The sequence below is a fragment of the Meriones unguiculatus genome, chromosome 1 (assembly GCF_030254825.1).
Source record: "Meriones unguiculatus strain TT.TT164.6M chromosome 1, Bangor_MerUng_6.1, whole genome shotgun sequence".
Classification (NCBI taxonomy): Eukaryota; Metazoa; Chordata; class Mammalia; order Rodentia; family Muridae; genus Meriones; species Meriones unguiculatus.
This window is the reverse complement of record NC_083349.1, coordinates 71,453,577-71,474,665: the sequence shown is the minus strand read 5'-3', so window position 1 is coordinate 71,474,665 and position 21,089 is coordinate 71,453,577. Positions and strand designations below refer to the sequence as shown.

The 21,089-nt window shown below is 46.4% G+C and overlaps 1 non-coding gene across 1 annotated transcript; it reads left to right on the top strand.

The window, feature by feature from the left end:
• Positions 1-9,698: 9,698 nt before the first annotated feature.
• LOC132651453 (U1 spliceosomal RNA) lies at positions 9,699-9,857 on the top strand. The gene has a single exon (XR_009589107.1). It is a non-coding gene; the product is annotated as a U1 spliceosomal RNA (small nuclear RNA).
• The last annotated feature ends 11,232 nt before the right edge of the window (positions 9,858-21,089 follow it).

Genomic DNA, 21,089 nt, shown 5'->3' with positions numbered 1-21,089 from the left:
AGGGTCCGCTCAGAAGGCGCAGCGCAGCAGAGCTGGTGCTGTGTTGCCTATAAGACTGGGCTACAGTGCTGTTGCAGCTTCTGCCCAGTTGTTCCCTGGTTTTCTTTGGGAGAAGACAGTTGCCACAGCTTAAGCCGCCCTGTGGAGAGGCCCTCAGGTCAGGAACTGAAGCTGTTGATGATGGGTTTGCGAGTGGCCTCGGCAGCAGCCTCCAGCCCAGCCAGCCTTCAGATGCCAGAGCAGTACCTCATCTTCTTTGCCGTCTCTTAGCAGCGGAGACACTCCTGAACCAGCCTACGGAGACTGGGGGATCTTAGTGCTCCTTGTTGTAAGCTCTTACATTTGGAGCCATCTGTTGCACATCAATGGATAAATAAGACTTTTTGTCATTACGCAAAACCACAAAGCTCAGCTAGCAGCCAATTTGTGGAGCACAGGACTTCAAACTGTCCAGTTAATGTTCTATGAGCACACACGGTATCCCAGTGTAGCTCGGATTTCTTTGTGTTACTGGAAACAGGGACGGAGGTGATGATGATTCCTGTCAGTTGCCAACTCCACACAATCTAGGATTACCTGGGAAGAGAGTCTCAATGTGGGATTGTCTAGATAAAATTTTGGGTAAGTCTTCATGGGATTATCTTGGTTTTATCCCTTGGTGTGGGGGGAGCTGCCCACAGTGGGCTGTAGGCTTTAATTTTTTTAAACCTATTTTATTTGGAGTTCATAAACACCTCTACCCCCTTCAAACCTCTGACCCTAGGTAGGAGAGAAAGAAGGTTAGTAGCAACAAATGATATAGACCTTTTTACAATTAGTTCCTTAGAGCAATTTTCCCCCTCCTCATCAGGATTCCAACAGTTCAGCAAACAATAAACAGCAAACAGCAGTGGCCTTCTTGAAGCATTCTCAGAAGTGTTTCTCTCTAGGACCATGTCTCTCTCTCTCTCTTTCTGCCCTGCTCTTATTGATACCCTCTCAGTCTGCACAAGACTGTTTCCCCTCACAAACCACGCCCCCTCCCCCCACGAGGCAGTTTCCAGCTGACAAAGATTGACGTGCCCTCTCAGGAAGCTGTTAAGCATTCCAACATCCCACACTTGGGATTAAGCAAAAATATGTTTGCATAACAAAATCAAAACTCCACAGTGGGTGGCACCATGCCCTAGGCAGGGGTCCTAAACTGTAAGTGCAGAGCACGGACTAAGTGTAGAGAGGCATGCCTGCATTGCCTTCCTCTGCTCTGGACCATGAATGTGACTAGATTCTGCCATCCTGACTTCCCTGCTATGATAATCTGCTGTGACGGACTGTAAGCCTGGAACTGTGAACGAAAATCAATCCTTTCTTCCCTGTTTTCTGTCAGGGTGTTGAATCACAGCAACAGGAAAAAAGTAAACATAAAAACTAAGACAACATCCCCGTAGAAGACTTCATTTTACCTTGTGGATATCTATTCTTTTCGAAACCAAAATTGAGATTCCTGGCCTAACTGAATTTCAGGGTGAGGCAACATGAAGCAGAGCTGGCAGTTTCTTGAGAAACATACATTTATAATGCAGATCTTAAGCACAAGGCTTAATAGAAATAGGCCAAGGGTGAGGTGTGCCCAAGTGCAGGTATAGACTTCTCCAGGGGAGTCACACTTAAGTTCCTCCCTCCCTCCTTCCTTCCTTCTTTTCTTCCTCCTCTCCTTTCTTTTTAGATTTGTTTGTTTTGTTGTACTGTGTCAGTGTTTTGCCTGCATGTACGCGTGTGTACTCTGTGGGGGTATGTATGTGATAATGTGTGCATGTTTGTTGCCCTTGGAGGTCAGAAGAGGGTGCTAGATCCCCTGGGGCTGGAATTAAAGGGTCGCTGTAGTTGCTACAAAACTTCCTTCCCCATTTTAACATTGCTCAGAGTGCATTGCTTATAACAAGGTTAAGAATTTTTCTCTAAACAAAAAGTTATCAGGCAGATTTTGGGAGTTTGTGGTATTGTTTATATTTAGGAGTGAGAGACGAGTGAAGCCTGTGCATGCATTATTTGGGCTGGAAGGAAGTACAGCTTATTTAGTGTCCTTGACAATTGGAAAATAGATGTTATCTCTGTGGCAGTTTGGGCTTTATCAATGGCACCTGACATTTCCTGCCTTCTCAGCAGAGAGGGCAGAGCAGAGCCTGGGGTGAAGGGCCTATGCTCCCCCCACCCCAGTTTCCTCTCCAAGGCACCATAATTTTTCAGTCTTCCCACCTTCCTTGTTCGGACTGCACATCCGCGATTTAGAAAGTATTAACAGCACCCAGGAAACAGCTCGTGGCTCATGGTTTTGCTATTTCATAGGAAAAAAAGGAAAAGAAAGAAAAAATAAAAGCCCTGCCATGCTTCCTCCAGGAATTCAGAGGAGAGTCAGCAGTGTGAATATTTTCTGTGTCCCCACGACAGTTACAGGTAAGCATTTCTAAAGGACCCTGTGGCTTTGAGGTTCTGGAAGGTCTGGGATTAGTGCAAGTGTATGCAATCGCTCATTTGTAAAACCAGAAAAGCATTTCTACTTGGCCATTACCCACTGGGCAGGAATGGATTCATGTACCTGGGCTTTTGTTATGTCTGTAAAATTTTTCAGTTAGGTCTGACCTTCCTGGTGGTGGATCAATGATGGGATCTAGCATCGGCATTTCTGCCTGTGACCTCAAAACTCGGGATTCAGAGAAGGGCAAGCTGCCAAAAAGGCACTTTGTGGCTTCTGTTCCTGTGTCACGGCATCCGCAATTTGCGTGCAGATGAGCAGTATGTCAGAGGAAGGCCTCCAGTGTCTGTGACCCTTTGACTTCTTATTTGAATCTCAGGTTTTAAAATAAAAATGTGATTATGCCTCATTCGTTTTTTCCTGTCTTAAAAATACAACTAGAACCAAACTGCCTTTAAAACACTTGTTGTGTCCCCATCAGAGAAGCTGCTTTTTGAAGTTGAAGACATGTTTGTCTTTGTATTCATCCCAGCACTCGATCTAACCAGTGAGCACAGATGGGGGGGAGGTACCTGTTATTTTAAAAATGATGCGCACAACAGATATTACATGAAAGACGGCTATTGGGTGAAGATGAAGAGAGAGGGAAGGAGAGAGAGAGAGAGATGGTAGGGGAGGGAGCACCACAGAGAAAGGGGAGAGAGCAAGAGAAAGAGAGGGAGGTGAGAGGCAGGGGTCCTTTTTAATCCCTGTGGGCTTGGCCAATGATGACATCATAGGTGCCTAAGCAACCTAGGATTGAGCTAATGCATCCACTGAAAGTACCCCTAGCTGGGGAGCTGGTAGTCGCTGCTGGCTGGGAGAGGGAGGGCACTGTTCTTCAGGGAGGCGGCCAGGTAGCTTGCAGTGGCCGACTGTACACTGATGCTCACAGGAAACCCTCAGTGAGAGTGGAGGTCTGAGTGAGAAATGCTGCCATGTATCCCCTCTTCCCTCCACATCTCAGGCATTTGGACACTTGGTCCTCAGCTGGGGGCACTGTTGGGGTCTCTCTGGGTAGTGAAGACTTGCTGGAGGAAGTGTGTCTGAGGTGGGCTTTGGTATTAAGGCACCCAGTTTGTCTTCCCTGCTTTGTGCTGTGGTTGAGGCCGTGAGCTCTGAGCCTGCAGCTCCTGCAGCCATGCCTCCCTGCTCTTCACCCCCTGAAACCAAACAATCCCAAGTGACCCTTCCTGCTGTAAGTCACCTTGATTGTGGTGTTTTTTATCCCAACTGTAGAGAAGTAGCTAATGCAGTGGATTATTTTTTTAAGTGGTTAAGAAGTTGGAAAGGGGACAAGGTGGAGGAGGGGTTGGAGCGGGACACTATGTGGATGAATACAATCAAATTACATTGCATGTGTGAATGGAGTTCTAAAAGAATAAAATGCTCCATAAAAAAGAATGTGGCGAGAGGAGTCGCCGTCAGTCTGTGTTCACCAGAATAAGCATGTTTTAAAAATAAATTTCAATCTCACAAAATTAAAAAGTGTAGCCAATTACTCCTTATTACATCAGTAAGTTTATTTGCTGTCATATAGTCTCGACGTTAGGAGAGTCTTTAGGTTTCCCTGTTTTGTTTTGTTTTTTTCTCATTATGCTTGAAGAAATAACTGTCAGTGTTCCCTGGAGTCACTTATGGTCTTGAGAGTCAGAGACAGTCTTCACTCCCTTGGCATTCAGCTCTGTCCTGGCTAGAATCTTACAAATTAACTCTGGGCTGAGCTTCCTTGAGAAGCTCATATTTGAGAATGCTTCATATTTCATTGTCAACAAGCTAGTGATAAGTTGAACTTTTGTGTTACAAAACTGCAACATACTTTCATGTGCAGCGAACAAGAGGAAGACCCAAGCATCCGCCTCCCTGTGCACACGCCTGAGACAGGGTTTCTCTGTGTAGCCCTGGCTGTCTTGGAACTTGCTCTAGAGTCCAGGCTGGCCTGGAACTCACAAAGATCCATCTGCCTCTGCCTCCTGAGTGCTGGGGTTAAAGGCATGCACCACCACTTCTCAGCATGCCCTCAATTTTAAGAAAATATTTTATTTTTTTATTTTAGGTGTATGAGTATTTTCTGAATGGATGTGTGTGCACTAGTGCCTGAGGAGGCTAGAAGAGAGCATCAGACACTGTGAACTGCCTGTGGGTGCTAGAAACTGAGCTGAGTCTGGGTCCTCCAGAAAGCCAGGATGACTGAGCCTCGGAAGGGAGCCATCTGTGGGAAGCCTAGGAAGGGGCGGGGGACAGAACAGGCTGTGAGTCTTCTGACTTCCAAGCAGGTCTGGCCCCAAGGAAGGACAGAGGGAGGACAAGACAAGTCAGATGGAAAACGCTTAGATTGTGGCACGTTTTAAGAAAAATCAACAAGGCTAAGAGTTCTTAAGTCAAAGTCACACATCAGGGAATACCTCCTGTCCTAGGAACGGACCTGTTAATCCCAGGCTGAGGTAGCTGTGAAGAACCTTGGTCTCAGGGAAAATAGGATAGTTTTAGAGTGCAGCTGCTGAGGCCACAGGGCAATCACACACTGTGGGAGACCTAAAAGGTGCAGAGATCCTTGCTCTAAAACAGGTGCAGGAGATGGTGGTCCCCTTGGGCCAGGCAGTAGGCAGACCGTGGAACCTTGCTAATGTGGATATTCTGAAGGTTAAGCTGACTCCGTTTGCCAGCCGAGGTGGTATGGGATGCGATGGAGGACAAGAGCAACCAAGGCCTCGGTGGTTTCCTACTGTCTCGGAAACAGGCGTTGTTATTTGCCAAGGCAGTGAAGACAACCTTGGAGGAGAGAAATGTGCAGTTCCCTTTAATCTTGTTTGTTCTGAAATGTAGAGCAGCCTTTCAAATGGAGGGTGGAGAAGCCAGCGGAGTGTACACGTCTGGCTTCAAGGAAGAGATCTAATCTGGAGACAGGAATTTGAAAATTACCTGTGCACACGAGCTGCTTACAGATGTGGGGCCAGCTTAGCTTTTAAACATGTGTACCTGGGCGCGCCTCTGTGTATGTACATGTGCTCAGGGGGGAGTGTGGGCGCCCATGGGGTCCAGGCGAGTATGCCAGACATCCTGGACCTGGAATTACAGATGACTGAGCTGTCGTCAGGGTCTCGAGAACCAAACTCAGGTCCTCTGTGCCTGTGCTTCTCCACACCGAGCTCAGCTCAGCTGATGGATGTCCATGGAGCAGAGTTTCTGGTAATGCCGGAGCTGGAGGACGCTCTCCCCCCATGGATGTGGGGACTGGGGGTGGGCACAAGAAGCCAGAACCAGATTAAAACCTTTCTGGAACAATGAATGCTCATGATCTAAGATCCTGCTTTAATTTGATGTCTATTGGGCTGAGAGTTCTATTAATACCTAGATAAGTGGAGTGGCTTTAAATAATTGAAGATCACTTGGCCTGTAAACACGATTGCCTTTTTTGCTGAGCCCTCAACCTACTGTATTGAGGGACTACCTGGAAATGAGAAAAAACAACTGTGATTATGTGAATTGAAGCCAGGTGCAGAGAGAGAGCTCTTGAAGGGTGGGGTGAACTGTTCTGAGAAACAACCAGCTGTAAACTATAGAGCAAAAGTGATCTGATTTTCAGGTATAAAATCAGTGCTTTGCATGTTCAGGGTCGTCTCCTGTCTGTGGGGGCGACCCTATCTCGATAGCAATAAAACCTCTTCTTTTGCATCGAGTTGTGGTCTGTGAGAGTTCCTGGGAAGGGCGCGATCCTGAGCTCCTGAGCAGTGAGACTCCAGGTCTTATAGTATGTGTGTCCTGGGCTTGTTTCTTAGCCTCTGTTTGAGTCTGAGTCCTTTCGATAATGGCAATTGAAGAATTGTCAAGGGCACCAAGTTACAAATTGTCGGCAGTGGCTGAGACGATCTCAATGAATGGTGCACAGCCAGATCGTGTTCCCTGTCGGGCTTGCTAATGGGGAAGCCATAGTGGGAGGACGCAGTGCTGGCCCTGACTGTTCTGTCCTTTACTGGGTGCCGCAGAGATGCTCCCTGACAAACTCCCTGCCGCTCCTGCTCCCACCTCTCATGTGGTGGGAGTTCAGGTGTGTGCCACCCTGCCCAGCCTCAGCCCCGCTTTTTGTTTGAAAATCTGCACATTTCCCCCTCTCTAACCTTTAAAACCGCCGGAGGCTTAGCGCCTTCAGATTCCTTGATCTTTTTTCTGTTCAAGAATGTAATTTGAGATATTATGTTTTTGTTCCTAAAACTTTAGTTTGGTTCATGTCTTTGTTGTTTAGTCTTTAATTTCTGTTATAATTAGGGCATTGAATCTTCTCCAGGACCCACTGAAGACTTGGTCTGAGGCTGTTGGCAACCTTTAAGAGGCAATCAGATCACGACTGTGCTAACTTCCTCAGTGAATCCACTGACTGGTTCTTCCTTCAAAGCTAGGTGATGGCCTAGCTGTGGGAGGGGCTGCTAGGGAGTGGCTTGAAGGTCAGCTCTGCCCCATCCTCTTCCTCTCAAATTTGTCTTCTCGCACGGAGACCTCCAGATTCAGCGAGAGACTTCTGAGACCATGAGTCAAAATTAGCCTTGCGTCTCCTAAGTTGTCAGCTCAGTTTCCTGTCAACTTGATACCAGCTAGGAACACTTGGAAAGAAGGGGTCTGAGCTGAGAGGCCTCTATAGAACTGGTCTGTAGGCAAGTCTGTGCGGGCACTTTCTTGATTGATGAAGGACGGGGAAAGGCCCAGCCCACTGTGGTGGTGCCATCCCTGGGCCGAGCAAGCCACAGCAGCAAGCCAGTGAGCATCACCCTCCAGGGCCTCTGCCTCAGAGGGTCCAGGGTCCAGCCTCCAGGGTCCTGCGCTGAGTTCCTACCCTGGCTTCCACAGATGACTGCCTATAACGTGAAGCATAAGCCAAGTAAATCCCTTTCTCTTCAAGTTGCTTTTGGCCGTGGCATTTATCACAGCCATGGGAAACAAATCAGGACACAGGTGTTTTATCACAGCTATATGACATATAGAGAGAGCCGAAACAATCTCTTTTCTTCTTATATCCTCGCCATCTTTCTTTTCAGTGTGTGGACATAGCTGGTGCACATACATCATCACTGTTGTCTGTTGTCTAGTTACAGTCTGTCGATCTGAGCCTGTGCTACCAGCTGGCTTGTCTTTGGGCTTTGAGGTACATTCTCCTTGGCCACTGAGTACTGTAGCCATTACTTTATTGAATGCTACATTTTATTTGTTATTGTTTTCTATTCTAGTAGGGTGTTACGGTCTTTCCAGACCAATTCGCTCTTTTCAAAGCCTTTTAAAAACCACGAGAGTGGATAGAGCATACCCTTTCACTCTGGGCTTTCCTGGTCAAGTGTGACATTCCTCTATAAATACTGACAGTCCTCTACTAAATATCTTAGTCACCAGTAAATGTTCTCTGTACCTTGGAGAATGTGTAAACCCCAACAACCTGCTTTGTTTTCAGTGCCTGCCCACCTTCCCCTCGGACTCCCCAAGTGACGCACCTGCAAGTCAGTAAGGTCTCAAGAGCGTGCTGGTGTGCTGGAAGCTCCTTCTCTGTGCGCCCCACCCCAGCGTTCCGTCCTTCCAGCCTCCATTCTGTTCACGGTGGACCGTGAACACTTCCAAACTCAGTGAGCTCCGCGGCGGGCTCCTCCTCCCGCTGCCTGTATTCTGAGAATCTCTTCTCATCAGAACCTGGACTGTTCTGTACGAGTCATCCCATTTTTCTCCTTCCTTAGGAGCCATCCTTACATGTCTTGTGTTCAACAGCTAAATAGTCACTTCTCTTGTTTAGTTCAGGTTTCCAGTTGGGGAACACAAGTCCAACTGCAACCCAATCACAGCCAGGAGCGTGGGTGCAGGAGCCTCTCCTCAGGAGAGTCTACTAGATCTGGGGTAACTTCTCAAGGGCCCCATCCGTGCAGAAAACTGACTCTCCTCCTCCTCCCGGCAGCCATCACTGCCAACAGCTTGTCGGCCAGGGCTGGGACTTCACGGCCGCCTCCCTCCTCCGTGCTGAGCCCTCGCACTGGCACCCAGCGTTACTTATACAATGCCTGCAACAGCTCTTTTCAAAATAAAATCTGTAATTAGCATATACTGTGTTCGGTTTCACTATGGCATTTTCAAACATAATTTGTTTCTGTTGATCCTCCACTCCCCTCTTCTTCTCCATTCCCCCCTGACCTCTTGTTCCCTTCCCCTCTCAACATGGCTTCTTTCCTGCTTTTGACCAGGTATATATCTGTGTGTGTGTATAATCACTATGCATCAATTGTAAAAAGCAGCAGGTTTTATTACAGTATTTTCCCACTGGACACGTGGTACTTGGTAAACATACTTGATGACTGCTGCTGTATTTCCTGGCACCAAACTCAATATAATTCTCATCTTTTCATCTAACTGATCATTAAACAAATTCAAATCCACGTGTGGCCAACTCTGGCAAGCCATAGCGCCTTTTTATACTCCTCTGTATTTTAAAGGTAGTGTGTAGCTCTTTCATGATGCTGCAATGGGGTCTCTCTTCCTTGTACTTTCACACAGGCTGTTTTTTCCAAGTGAGAGGTGGTTACTGGTTTTTGGGGATTTCTATTGCCCTCTGCTAGTCTACCCTAGAATTGCTAGAAATGCTCAGATATTCTGTCAAAGTATTTATAAGTCACAGGCCCTCCTCTCTAGTCTCAAATAGCAATAACACCTTTTTCTTTTTCCTGCTTCAAACAACTAAGCTATCTCACTGAGATAGCTCCGTGAGCAAAGATGTCTGCTGTCTAACCTGCCGGGGCGCCACATGGTGGAAGGAGAAAAAAGATTTCTGCACGTGTAGGTTTGTCCTCTGAGCTCTTCACATGCCCTGTGGCACACACACACACACACACACACACACACACACACGCACACACACTAAACAAACAAGCAAATGTGATTTTAAAATGAACATGACTCCAGGCACTAAGGAGATGGCTCAGTGGTTAAGCACTGACTGTGCTTCCAAAGGACCCAGGTTTGATTCCCAGCATCCACACAGCTGTTCACTACTGTCTGTGACTATAGTTTCAAAGGCTCTGACATCCTCTTCTGGCCTCCAAAAGTTTCAGGCATGCACATGGTACATGTTATGCAGGCATATGTCCAAAGATATAATTTTTTTTTACATTTTCAGAACCAAACACCTATGATCCTACTTCATGTATAAGGAGAATATGTCAAATACTCTTAAAAACTTATTACACTCACCTGGCAAGGGAGAGGCCACAAACATGATGGTGGTTTGCTCAGGGAAAGCTTGTCCATTGTACCTGGGCGTACTGACCATTGCATTTCCCCCAAATTTGGGAAACACAACTGCATAATTTATGATAGCTTGCACCCTCCCCTGACTTACAAAAATAGAGAAAAGCTGTTTCTATCACAGCCACTCAAAACTATTAGATTTTATGCTAGAGTTCAAAATAAATATGTGATCTTATATTTCATACGAATAATCCAGAACCATAAAACAGGAACCTGACTGTGCTGCGTCCACACCCTACCTCACATTACAGTAAGAATCTTTCTTCTGTTCATTCCTTCTCTCCTTCCTTTTTTCCTTCCTCCCTTCCTAACTTCCTCCCTCTCTCTGTCTTCCTTTCAGACAGGGTATCACTCTATATGGCTGACTTGAAATTCAGAATGCAGGACCAGGCTGGCCTTGAACCCACCGGAACCTCTGCCTTTGTCTCCCAAGCGCTGGGGTTACTGGTGCCCCGCTATACCCAGCTCTAAACTGACCGTGTTTCTTCTTATCCCAGAGCCCATCTTTGCACAAAATCAAAAGCCCAGGCACCCCCAGACTCTAAGCAGCCCATTCCCCCTCCTACTGAATTCACAAATATAAACATAATTTATTCTTATTCACTTTAAAAAGTGCAAGTCGTTCTGAGTTTCAGTACAATGGCTTTGATATTTTCTTAAAGGCTAGCATCACCACAGCCTAGTGGCCATGCTCCATCCTAACAGTGCGCAGTACTGTTCTAAACACGCATCCCAGCTGTGTCCAGCGTCGCATCCAGTGCTGTGAGCCAATGAGGAATTAGTCTCCTGTTACAAGGTAGCAGCTTTAGGTGTTTAAGTTCTCAGTTATTTCTATGTGTGCTGATTCATAAGCTGAAAATGCAGCACAAGTCAAAACACTGATCTGAGACACAGACATTCCGCTAGGTGGCGCCAATCGGCAATGCGGCACTCTCGGTGAACTGGACGGGTGGCTTTTCTTTGTTCTGGTATTCTAGGAGACAGGGTCTCTCTGTGTAGACCGACTGATTTGAAACTCACCATGCAAACAGTTTGCCCTCAAACGTGAGACACAGCTTCTGCCTCTTTGTCTTGAGCGTTGGGATCATCGGTGTGAGCCACCATGTTCTGAAGGTGCACAGAACAATCCAGTGTTTACGACTTTAAACAAGCTCTTAATGTAAACAGAGGTCAGCACAAGACTATAGGCAGAAAACCCACCTGCAATTCTGTGTTGCAGTAGCTTTCGAGCCGAATTTCTCCATGTGCAGGAGCCTCGCAGTGAAGCAAGCCTGGGTCTCATCCACCCTCCGCTCCAGGGTGCGCACCTCCAGCTGGCTCATTGAGCTCTGGTTACTTGTGCTTTTTCTCAATTTTGAGTTTTCTTCCTCCTCCAGCTACTATGCTTGTTATATCGTTGTTTTAGTTAGCATACAGATTGTGTGTGTAATTGTGTCTTGTTTGTATTTCTTTGTGTTCACCTACCCATCTCTTCTGTCCCTCTTCCCCTCCTTTTCTGACCACCCTCCTCCAGAACAATTCCCCCTTCCTTTTTTATATCACAGCTACAGATTCAGATACAGAGTCAACATATAAGAAAAAAAAAAAGCAGCATTTTGTCTTTCTTTCTCCATTACTTCTCTCGTTACCTTCTCCACTCATTCCGGCCTTTACCTCTACAGTCCCTTCTCTCTCTCAAGCATCCGGAAATTTATTCACTTTGCATCCCAACTGTAGCTCCCTCCCTCATCCCCTCCCAATCCCACCCTTCCTCCCTCATCTCTTCCCATGCCCCTTTCCAAGTCCACTGATAGGGGAGGTCCTCTACCCCTTCCATCTGACCTTAGCCCATCAGGTCTCATCAGGACTGGCTGCATTGTCTTCCTCTGTGGCCTGGCAAGGCTGCTCACCCCTCAGGAGGAGATGATCAAAGAGCCAGCCCATGAGTTCATGTCCCTTACTAGGGAACCCACTTGGAGACTGAGCTGCCATGGGCTACATCTGAGCAGGAGTTCTAGGTTATCTCCAGGCATGGTCTTGGTCGGAGTATGTCTCAGAAAAGACCCCTGGGCCCAGATTTCTTGGTTCTGTTGTTGTCAGCCACTTATTCAAGTCTATGGGCACTCGGAGGGATGGTGGCCACCACCTTTGCCTTCACAGACTGTCTCCCATCTTATAACTTCGTGCCTCGATCTTAGCCATTGCTTTATATTAGCATTCTTCTGGAGTCAGTTCTGTGTCTCTCCTCTCACTTTCAAATGCTAGCTAGCTTCAAAAACAGTCTTACTAATTCCCATGTATTTAAATACTAACATTATAAAAAACACCAAATTCAGATCAGTGTGTCCTTCCCTGTTCTGATGGTACCATCCCCTGTATAGACTCCTTTACCATTCAACCTGCAGACCTGGCCTGTCAGGGTCTAGCATCAAACCATGCACTTGAAATTGTGTCTCTCAGGCAGACAGCTCAAAGGCATGGCCAGAGCAGAGTGCTGGACTTGACTGCACATGCTTTCTCTTTCCTCTTTTCCAACTCACCATTCTCTGCATCAGCAAGAGAACACTGTAGGATTAGGTTTTTCATTAAACATACTTTATTTAGGGTTCTTCAACACTTCTACCTCCCATCCACCCACTAACTAGAGGTAGGGGAGAAAGAAGGTTATGAGGTAAAGGGGGTTGTGGACCTTTTTAGAAGTAGTTCCTTGGGTGAGTCCACTCTTCGCTGTCTGGACACCAGCAGTCCAGTCCAAAGGCCAACACCAAGCAGCAACACGATTCAACACGATTCAGAAGATCAGGACAAGTCAGTGAAAGCCACAAGGCTCAGTTGGATTGCCCTGAGAAGGTCCCTGAAATGTTTTTCTCTTCGAAGTCAAATGTCAAAGCAGGAAGACCAGTATGGCGGTGTCCATCCAAAGAGCATTGCCTCACTGTCTGTGGCCTCCTATATATGTCCTCTCCATAGAGTCCACCCAAGGATGTTCTCAGCTGGTCAAAGTCATGCCCCTCACATGAAACAGCTCACAGCAGAACATCACTGTGCCCTCTCACAAGCCAGCTTCTAGCAAAACATCACATGACTCAACTGAGTCTTCAAAGAGACCAGAAAGTCCTGCTTCAGAACACCATACACTCTTCTGGTTGGAGGAGTGCAGGGACAGGGAAGTGCAGGGCTGGGGAGTGCAGGGACAGGGAAGTGCAGGGCTGGGGAGTGCAGGACAGGGAAGTGCAGGGACAGGGAAGTTCAGGGCTGGGGAGTGCAGGGCTGGGAAGTGCAGGGCTGGGGAGTGCATGGACAGGGAAGTGCAGGGCTGAGGAGAACAGGGCTGGGAAGTGCAGGACAGGGAAGTGCAGGGCTGGGGAGTGCAGGGACAGGAAAGTGCAGGGACAGGGAAGTGCAGGACAGGGAAGTTCAGGGCTGGGGAGTGCAGGGACAGGGAAGTGCATGGACAGGGAAGTGCAGGGACAGGGAAGTGCAGGGACAGGAAGTGCAGGGGCAGGGAAGTGCAGGGACAGGGAAGTGCAGGGACGGGAAGTGCAGGGTCAGAGGTGCCCTCAGTATTTAACAAAAGAATGGAAGATGAGGACAGCTGCACAGTAAGTCAGCTTGCTCAGCTGAAAGAAGGCAACCAAGTCCACTGGAAGTTTAAATAACAGGAATGCCATCGTCAGCTCAAAGTCTTTTAGGAACAAAGATGTCTACGCAAATGTCCTAAGAAGTGGCTCTGATGTCATTAAGGACCAGCACTTATCTGTGTGGCAAGATGAAAAATGTGTGCCGGGGCCTCCGGACAGCTATGTACTTCAGCTGACTCCTCAGGCTGGCCGTGCCCTCTCTCTTCTTCTGATCTTCCTTAAGGGTTAGGACAGAACTTTCTGGAGCAGTGTGCGCTGTAATGTTTGGCCTGGCACCCTGTCTTCTCCAGGTGATCTTGGAGGACTAACGGGGCTCCTCTGAGCCTCTGTTCGCTATGCAGCCCAGCTATTCAAGGAGAGCCTAGAAGCCCTGATGGACTCTGTTTCTCTCTGGAAACTTTTACTTTTTATGCTACCCACCTTTCCAGGAATCCTGAGGTGTGTTCTCAATGGGCCAGCCTGAATCTGTTTTCCAGCTTCCACCCAAACACCCCTTTCCTGAAGAGGGGATGGTGCAGCGTCAAATCTTTCACCGGGGTTGGCTTTCAGGAGCTCTAGATCTGCAAATCCTTTAATCGGTGACTATGAAGAATAAGAGACCCAAGTTTCACTAGAGGGAGCTCGGGAGCCACCGGGAAAAGCGTAAGTCACATCCCATCCCTGAGATGTCTCGGGCCTGGAGTAGTAACATATGTCTGTAATCCCAACACTTGAGCATCAGGAACTGAAGGCCACCTGAGTACGTAGTGAATTTGAGCTTAAGGCCAGCCTATGCTATCTGAGACCCTGTCTCAAACATACACACACAGACACACACACACACACACACACACACACACACAGAGGCATGCACACATGCACAGAACTAAGCATTAGAAGTATGTTAGAGGGTTTTTCAATGTTGTCTTTATTGTTTTAGATATTGAGTATGTACAGATTCCTGCAAAGGCCACCGGTGTGGTCACTGGAACTAGAGTGCAGTGATTGTGAGCTGTCTGATGTGGGTGCTGGGCCCACCGCTGGTTCTCCGGAAAAGCAATGTATTCTCTTAACCACAAGCCAGCGCTCCAGCCCATGTCAGACTGGCTTTATTTTCAAAACTGGTTATTGTAGTTCTGCTTATTATTTTAGGTTGAAATTACATCTATTTCTGTGTTGTGTATGTGGAGGGGTGGGGCACGCATGTGCCAGAGTACAAACAAGTTGTCAGAAGACAACTTGTGGGAGTCACAACCCTCATCCAGGAGAGCCTGGGGATTGAACTCAGGTTGTTATGCTTGGCAGCAAACACCTTTACCTGCTCAGTCATTCACTAGATCCTGTACTTTACCTTTAACAAGATTTTATCGATGACTTCAGATTCCTTGATCTTTTTTCTGTTCAAGAATGTAATTTGAGATATTATGTTTTTGTTCCTAAAACTTTAGTTTGGTTCATGTCTTTGTTGTTTAGTCTTTAATTTCTGTTATAATTAGGGCATTGAATCTTCTCCAGGACCCACTGAAGACTTGGTCTGAGGCTGTTGGCAACCTTTAAGAGGCAATCAGATCACGACTGTGCTAACTTCCTCAGTGAATCCACTGACTGGTTCTTCCTTCAAAGCTAGGTGATGGCCTAGCTGTGGGAGGGGCTGCTAGGGAGTGGCTTGAAGGTCAGCTCTGCCCCATCCTCTTCCTCTCAAATTTGTCTTCTCGCACGGAGACCTCCAGATTCAGCGAGAGACTTCTGAGACCATGAGTCAAAATTAGCCTTGCGTCTCCTAAGTTGTCAGCTCAGTTTCCTGTCAACTTGATACCAGCTAGGAACACTTGGAAAGAAGGGGTCTGAGCTGAGAGGCCTCTATAGAACTGGTCTGTAGGCAAGTCTGTGCGGGCACTTTCTTGATTGATGAAGGACGGGGAAAGGCCCAGCCCACTGTGGTGGTGCCATCCCTGGGCCGAGCAAGCCACAGCAGCAAGCCAGTGAGCATCACCCTCCAGGGCCTCTGCCTCAGAGGGTCCAGGGTCCAGCCTCCAGGGTCCTGCGCTGAGTTCCTACCCTGGCTTCCACAGATGACTGCCTATAACGTGAAGCATAAGCCAAGTAAATCCCTTTCTCTTCAAGTTGCTTTTGGCCGTGGCATTTATCACAGCCATGGGAAACAAATCAGGACACAGGTGTTTTATCACAGCTATATGACATATAGAGAGAGCCGAAACAATCTCTTTTCTTCTTATATCCTCGCCATCTTTCTTTTCAGTGTGTGGACATAGCTGGTGCACATACATCATCACTGTTGTCTGTTGTCTAGTTACAGTCTGTCGATCTGAGCCTGTGCTACCAGCTGGCTTGTCTTTGGGCTTTGAGGTACATTCTCCTTGGCCACTGAGTACTGTAGCCATTACTTTATTGAATGCTACATTTTATTTGTTATTGTTTTCTATTCTAGTAGGGTGTTACGGTCTTTCCAGACCAATTCGCTCTTTTCAAAGCCTTTTAAAAACCACGAGAGTGGATAGAGCATACCCTTTCACTCTGGGCTTTCCTGGTCAAGTGTGACATTCCTCTATAAATACTGACAGTCCTCTACTAAATATCTTAGTCACCAGTAAATGTTCTCTGTACCTTGGAGAATGTGTAAACCCCAACAACCTGCTTTGTTTTCAGTGCCTGCCCACCTTCCCCTCGGACTCCCCAAGTGACGCACCTGCAAGTCAGTAAGGTCTCAAGAGCGTGCTGGTGTGCTGGAAGCTCCTTCTCTGTGCGCCCCACCCCAGCGTTCCGTCCTTCCAGCCTCCATTCTGTTCACGGTGGACCGTGAACACTTCCAAACTCCGTGAGCTCCGCGGCGGGCTCCTCCTCCCGCTGCCTGTATTCTGAGAATCTCTTCTCATCAGAACCTGGACTGTTCTGTACGAGTCATCCCATTTTTCTCCTTCCTTAGGAGCCATCCTTACATGTCTTGTGTTCAACAGCTAAATAGTCACTTCTCTTGTTTAGTTCAGGTTTCCAGTTGGGGAACACAAGTCCAACTGCAACCCAATCACAGCCAGGAGCGTGGGTGCAGGAGCCTCTCCTCAGGAGAGTCTACTAGATCTGGGGTAACTTCTCAAGGGCCCCATCCGTGCAGAAAACTGACTCTCCTCCTCCTCCCGGCAGCCATCACTGCCAACAGCTTGTCGGCCAGGGCTGGGACTTCACGGCCGCCTCCCTCCTCCGTGCTGAGACTTTGCGCACATCTGGTACACGCTGTCACAGCAGCTGTCAGTGTGTGTGCAGCTGTCGTGTCAGGACCACACTGCTGCCCTGCAGTCACACACCACCTATGGTTTTTACAGACTTTCTGCTCCCCCCTCTGCGACAATCCCCGAGCCCTGGGAGGGAGGGCTGTCATATGGACGTCCGCTGAGGGCTGAGCATTCTGAAACCTCTTATTCTCTGCGTGTTGGCCAGTTATGGACCTCTGTATTATTAATCAATATTCACTATAAAACCAAACTTCTCTGAGGAAGTCTGAGCTATACGTTGATCTGTGTATGATAAGTCCTTTGGAATCAGTTTAATGCTAGGTCCGTTTAATGGAATAATTGTACTAGGCTCTCCTCTGGGGCCCAGGACTTACCCCATGGGTTGTTGGACTCTTAATTTTTTTTTATTTTTTTATATTAATTAGCTTATTCATTTTGTATCCCAGCTGTAGCCCCTTCCCTCATCTCCTCCCAATTCCACCCTCCCTCCCTCATCCCCACCCATGCCCCTCCCCAAGTCCACTAAGAGGGGAGGTCCTCCCCTTCCAGCTGACCCTAGTCTATCAGGTCTCATCAGGATTGCCTGCATTTTCTTTCTCTGTGGCCCGGTAAGGCTGTTTCCCACTCAGGGGAAGGTGATCAAAGAGGCAGCCACTGAGTTTATGCCAGAGACAGCCTCTATTCCCCTTACTAGGGAACCCATTTGGACACTGAGCTGCAAAGAGTGTTGGATTCTCAAAAGTGACAAGTGTGTATCTGGTGTTATGTTGAGCCTGAGCTGATGTCTCCTGTGCCAATGAGTTCGAGGCTCTTCCCCACTTTCTCTTCTAATAGAGTTAGTGTATCTGGTGGTCTATTGAGGGCTATCCATTGGGCAGAGGGGATTACTAATATGTGGGATTTGATGTGTGAGTTAAGCTTTGGTAACATTTTATGAATGTGGGTGCCCTCGCATTTGGGGCATAAACGTTCAGAACCGAGATGCCATCTTGGTGGTTTTCCCTTTGATGAGTATGAAGTGTCCTTCTCCATCTCTTTTGATTAATTTTGGTTGAAAGTCTATTTTATTAGATACTACAATGGCTACTCCAGCTTGCTTCCTGGTTCTGTTTGCTTGCCCCCCCCCTTTTAGCCCTTTACTCTGAGGCAATGTCTATCTTTATTGCTGAGGTGTGTTTCTCATATGCAGCAGAAAGATGGGTCCTGTTTTCATATCCATTCTGCTAACCTGTATCTTTTTATTGGGGAGTTGAGGTCATTGATGCTGAGAGATAGTAATAACCAGTTGTTACGTCCTGTTATTTTGATGTTGTGGTAGCAGAGTGTGTGTGCTTCCTTTCTTTTGGTTGGCAACTGTGGTTGTTTCCTGTGTTTTCTTGGGTGATGTTAGTCTCCTTGGGTTGGAGTTTTCCTGGTAGTATCTTCTGTAGGCCTGGACTTGTGGATAGGTACTGTTTAAATTTGGTTTTGTCCTGGAATATCTTGTTTTCTCCCCCTATGCTGATTAAGTTTTGCTGGGTGTAGTAGTCTGGGCTGACATCTGTGCTCTCTTAGTGTCTGTAAGATGTCTGTCCAGGCCCTTCTGGCTTTTAGAGTTTTTGATGAGAGAGGTCAGGGGTGATTCTGATAGGTCTGTTTTTATATGTGACTTGGTCTTTTCCCCATGCAGATTTTAATATTCTTTGTTCTGTACATTTAATGTTTTGATTATGATGTGGCAGGGTGATTTTCTTTTCTGGTCCAATCTATTTGGTGTTCTGTAAGCTTCTTGTATGTTTATAGGACTCTCTTTCTTTAGGTTGGGGAAATTTTCTTATATGATTTTGTTGAAAATATTTCCTGGAGCTGGGAGGTTTCTCCTTCTATTCCTATTATTCTTAGGTTTGGTCTTTTCATAGTGTCTCAGATTTCTTGAATGTTCTGTGTCAGGAGCTTTTTAGATTTAACATTTTCTTTGAATGATATATTGAGTTCTTCAATTGTATCTTCTACCCTGGAAGTGGCAGGAGATCTTCAAGAAAAACAACACAGCCAACTAACCAGGGCCCAGAGGGCTTTTCTGAGACTGAAGCATCAACCAAGGACCATGCATGAACTGGACCTATGCCCCCTACACAGATGTAGCAGATGGGCAGCTCAGGCCTCATGTGGGTCCTCAGGTAAGGAAGTGGGGTCTGTATCAGACACAGACTCACTTGCCAGTTTTGTGATCACTTCACCCTGGTGGGACTGCCTTGACAGGCCACAGGGGAAGAGGACAGGCTCAGTTCTGATGCAAATTGATGAGCTGGGGTGGATATGAAAGGGAACTCCCCTTTGCTGAGGAAAATGGGAAGGGGGAGGGAGGAGGAAAAAGAAAGAGAGGTTAGGACTGGGAGGGGAATACAGAAGGGGCTACAAGGAAGTAAAGTGAATGAAATAAATAAATGAGGAAAAAATGACATTAAAAAAAAGTCTTTCCTTTTTTCTTTCATAAAGTTAAATAGAAGGGCAAAATTAAGGATCAGAAACCAGGACAGTTTTATTTTCTAGTTTTCTACATAGACATACACACACAAGCCTCTCTTTTTGCATTACAAATGTATCCAAAATGCTATTTTAGAAAGTTTGGTAGAATAAAACATTTAGGTACAGGTCACTAATCTTAGTATGTCATGTGTTCAAATAAATGTTTAAAAAAAGTGGCAAGTGTGAGTTCCATCTTAAGGAGAAGGCCTTAAATCCAATCAGAAAGCAGTTGGCTACTCCCCCAACCTTCCTGCCTCGATTGTGGGAATATCCTGGTAGGTAGTACTTATTTTCCACTCACAGGATTCCCAGCTAGGTAAGGCTGATTCTATTCTCAGCTGGCCTGAGTGGTCCCTTCCAACTCCCCAACGCCATGAGAGCTGGCCAGTGGAGTGATGGCTCCACACTGCTGTCTGCATCTTCATTGTTCTTTACTTTTTAGATTTGTCTAGTATCATTCAGTTTCAATGCAATGTATCTATCTTATGTTTTTAGCTCATTCTAGGTGACATATTTATGTTTCCTTAGTTTATTGACAAATGCGGTGTTTTCATCAGTTTCCTTCAAGTGTTGGCTCTCCTATATATTTTTAATTCTTTCTTAAGATTTTTATTATTTGTATATCTCTCCTATGTTCCATCTATCCTTTAAAAATGTTTTTATTTGAATTTTTTCATACAATGTTTTGATCATATTCTTTCCTTTCCCCCAACTTCTCCCAGATCCTACCCTCCTCTCTTCCCTCCCAACTTCATCTCCCCTCTCTCTTTCAAAAGGAAAAAAATAAAACTAGAAGCCAAAAAATGAACACCAAAACAGACAAACTAAAAATAAAAAAAAATCAATAAGAAAAATACAAAAAGAAAAAAAGGGAGGAAGGAAGGAAGGAAGGAAGGAAGGAAGAAAGGAAGGAAGGAAGGAAGGAAGGAAGGAAGGAAGGAAGGAAGGAAGAGAAAAGAAAAAAGAGGAAAAGTACACAGAAGCCACGGAGTCTGTTGTGTTGGTCAGCTCCTCCTGGACGCGGAGCCCGCCCTGGAGCGGCTGAGACACCCAGGGACACTGCTCTTCCCTTTCCCAGCAGGCATCACTTGCAAATGGCTTCTTGGTTATGGGGGCTTTGTGCCCTCCTCCCCTTCTCAGTGCTGGATTTTGTCTGGCCTGCGTGTGTGCAGGTCTTGTGTGTGCTGTCTAAGTCTCAGTGAGTTCGTGTGTGTGTCTGTCCCCTTGTGTGTGGAGATGCTGTTTCCTTGGTGTCGTCAGTCACCTCTGGCTCTCATTCTTTCTGCCTCCTCTTCCACATACATCCCTCAGCCTTGAGGGTGAATGCTCCAAAGTGTCGAGGATCTGCACATTGCTCAGCTGTAGTCTGTGCTAATCACCATTTACTACAGGAAGCAGCTTCTGTGATGCTCTGGCCTGAGTCCCATCCTGGGGTCTCCTCCATCTACTGTCACCATTGTGTGTGTGTGTGAGAGAGAATGTGTGAGTGTGTGTATGAGAGTGTGTTATCTGTCTCCTAAATTTGTAAAGCTTTTTTCCCTGTAATTTTAAACATCTACCTTTTATGCCACTTCATTTTTCTTTGTTTCTATTCTACCTAGTCATTTAATTTAAAAATCCTGACAGTAGCTTTTGTTTCTGTTTCTTTCTTTCTTTTTTTTTTTTTTAATTTACTTGATCATGTTTGATGGTCTACCAGCTTGGTGGTATGTATCTGTTATTTTATTACTTTATATATTTCATCCCTAATTTATATTTACTTCATGGGAAATTTTAACATCTATCACACTTTGTATCTACACCTGTTGTTTCAATTGATTCTTACCCAGAGTTGATTATTTTTGTGTGTGTGTATTGATAGTCTTCGAAGCTTGTATCATTTTTGGTAGATTTTACTCCAGGGGAAAATTTGGGGTTTTTCACTGGTGATACTTTAAAAATATTTATTAACCTCTCCCTGGATCTGAAGTT